The sequence below is a fragment of the Alnus glutinosa genome, chromosome 9 (assembly GCF_958979055.1).
Source record: "Alnus glutinosa chromosome 9, dhAlnGlut1.1, whole genome shotgun sequence".
Taxonomy (NCBI): domain Eukaryota; kingdom Viridiplantae; phylum Streptophyta; class Magnoliopsida; order Fagales; family Betulaceae; genus Alnus; species Alnus glutinosa.
Genome location: NC_084894.1, coordinates 26,893,092 through 26,895,953, shown reverse-complemented (window position 1 = coordinate 26,895,953; position 2,862 = coordinate 26,893,092). Strand labels below are relative to the sequence as shown.

The 2,862-nt window shown below is 34.8% G+C and overlaps 1 long non-coding RNA gene across 2 annotated transcripts; it reads right to left on the bottom strand.

Annotated features, from left to right (window-relative positions):
• Window positions 1-302: 302 nt before the first annotated feature.
• On the bottom strand, window positions 303-1,391 carry LOC133877027 (uncharacterized). 2 transcript variants are annotated; one of them, XR_009901641.1, is made up of 4 exons: window positions 1,369-1,391; window positions 1,097-1,205; window positions 852-907; window positions 303-347 (listed from the first exon to the last, which is right to left on the bottom strand). It is a non-coding gene; the product is annotated as an uncharacterized LOC133877027 (long non-coding RNA). The 2 variants fall into 2 exon arrangements; XR_009901640.1 differs by having other exon boundaries at window positions 1,107-1,205.
• Between the last annotated feature and the right edge of the window lie 1,471 nt (window positions 1,392-2,862).

The window sequence follows — 2,862 nt, the reverse complement described above, 5'->3', positions numbered from 1 at the left end:
ACACGACCTGTTTATCCTAAAAGTGTTTTTTTTTTTTTGAAATAATAATAGTTTTAGGCTTTAGCAATTCATCTCTAGACTCCTAGTAGGCAAGCACCAAAATTGTATGGAAAAGGATGCAAGCAGCACCAAATAAGGCTTTGCAGATTTAACAAAATTCGTCCAGTACAGCTCATAGTTAACGAGTATATTCATTAGCAGGTCAAGAACAAGTATGAACAACCATACTAAGGCACCGTGAGCTTATTCAGTAGATAATGTATGGGAAGAGATATGGTTCACCAGAAGCACCTTGCACTTTGAGCAACCCATCCAACGAGAAGTGCTGGCGATGCTAAGCCTCGAATCTACAATCACAAAAGATTTAATTAAATACATCAAGTGGAGCAGAATATTAAATGTTACAGACATGCAACCAGAATCCATGAGATATTTGTTCTCATGTACAAATGTTCACAGGCAAAACTCTGTGTCAGATTATATTAACTGTCAAAGGCAGTCAACGAAGACAAAAGATACTGCAAGCCAGTGCATAGATGTTGATCATTCGTATGATAAATGAGTATTATGAGTGACAGCAAAAAAAAAAATTACATTATCAACAAGTATCTCTGAATTCCAATGCGAATGAGGTTTTTTCTTTTTCTTTTTTATTTTTTCCGCAAAAAAGCAAGGGGAACTTTTTATGTTATTTTATTCTATTTTACTTTTTTGAACTTCTAGTCTTCTTCTGTCCCTTCTATAACTTGGTTTTATGATTTAATAACCGGAAATAATTCTGCACAAAAGGAATAACTGGAAAAATTCCAAGTATTTATCAAAACATACCATTAATTTTAAGAGAAATTTACCTGAACATATGTGTTTGCTGCAGGTACAACATGTGCATTCTTTGGTCCAGTAAAAGCTAAAAAAATGAAAGTAGTATAGTCATCAGTCGTTGGATTGTGTCTGGAATTCATTTAGTAAAAACCACTTGCTGTTATCCATTAAGTGGTAAAAAAAACATAAAACTACTGACTACCAAAAACAATCAAACACTCATTTATCAATCGTAATTTGAGAAATAGCCCAATGCAGCTCCAAGCCTTATTACCAGTCAGTACCCATGAACCAAAGAACTTCGTAAACAAAAGCATCAAGCAGCCACAAGTGAACCCGATAAAGAGTATGTTAGATATGTGATGCTGGACTTCATTTTTATCCTGTATCAATGCCATACCGTCAAAAAAAAAATGAACAAAAAAGAAGAAAAAAAGTCAGCATAAAACATCGAGGAGCAAAGAGACATTAATTAAAACAAATTATCAAAAGTGAAGTAACACGCCCTAAATGCAACAAAGGCCTTCAATTGTTTAAGAAACGAACCTTTCTGACAAGGGAAGTAGCAATCGAAAGGAACATGAACGTATAACTCATATAATCGCATATAACTGTCGTCGGGCCTGTCAGTCCAAATTCACAATCAAATTAAACCATAACTTAACTCAACAATTAAAGCAAGCAAGTTTGAGCAGAAGTTCCTCTTTTTTTGCTCAGCCAGAATTGTAAAATTAGAAACTTTTCCTGCCTTTTCTCAGCAACCAAGCAGAGAACTAACTCTAAACAACACCAAATTCACTGGAAAACACAGTACCTAAAGTAGCGAGCTCAATGGAGCTACCCTGACCGATCACCGCGGTGTCAATCAGACTCGTCAAGGGCCCGCAAATCCAATCACTCCTCATTGTTCACTCTTCCTCATCTCATCTTTGTCCTCCCCGCTTCTTTTTTCTTTTATTTCATATTTTGGCAGCAAGCGTCGAGACTAGAACGACTGAGAGAGAGAGAGAGCGTCGAGCGGAAGGAAGAAGAAGGGGCGGCGGCGCAGAGCTGAAGAAGAAGAAGAGAAGGGCGGCACGGAGCAGGAGCTGATTCAACTGAAGGAAAAACTGAAAAAGAAAAGTTAGGGTTTTGTGTTTTCCCCTTTCTTTTCTTTTCTTCTTTTTTTTTTTTTTTTTTAATGTTAATCGTGTCTAGCGGGTCACCCACAGGTGATCCGCCACCTGACCCGCCAAGAAGAGTTAAACGGGTCATAAACGGGTCGACCCGTTTATGATCCAAACCCGTTTAAGGTAGACCCAAACCCGCTAATTTCGTGTCGTGTTCGTGTCGGGTTGTCGGGTCGTGTCAAAATTGCCAGCCCTAGTTTGGCTTTAGAACAGAGAAGAGGCCAAAAAAATTTGGACGGTTTAGATTTTTTTTTTTTTAAATGGATCAAATGGCTTGAAACAAAAAAACGCCATTGTTATTTAGAGGTGTGCAGCCGTGTGCACTGCTATTTTCTGTGTTGGGCTAATCTTGAAGCAAGTGTTATTTTTTGTTTTTCTATATATTTTTTTTTCAAAATTCAACCGTTTAAATTAATTTTTAAACAAAATTCAACATTTCAGTTTCAAGTATGTAATAAACTTTTAAATTGATTAAGATTTAAGTTTTTATATTTGAATTGTTCTATTATATTTAGATTACTTTTTTTTTTTTTTTATAATTGTATATTCATTAGTGACACTGTCATTGATTCTACTGTCGCAACTGTTGAAAGAGCATTTTCAACAATAAATATTATTAAAAATTGTTTACGTAACATAATGTAAAATCAATGGATAAATGATTGACTATCAACAATAAAAAAAAATCATGCAGTGATTTTAAGTCAAGACCTAAATCAAATGGTTATAAAATGTGAAATTACAATATTTTTTATAAACAACCACAGTCGTATTTCTAAAAAATCAAATAAATTGCAACATATACATTCCATACTTTAATTTTGAGTAAGATCAATTATGAATGTTTAAGTATTACGAGAGGTACATAGCT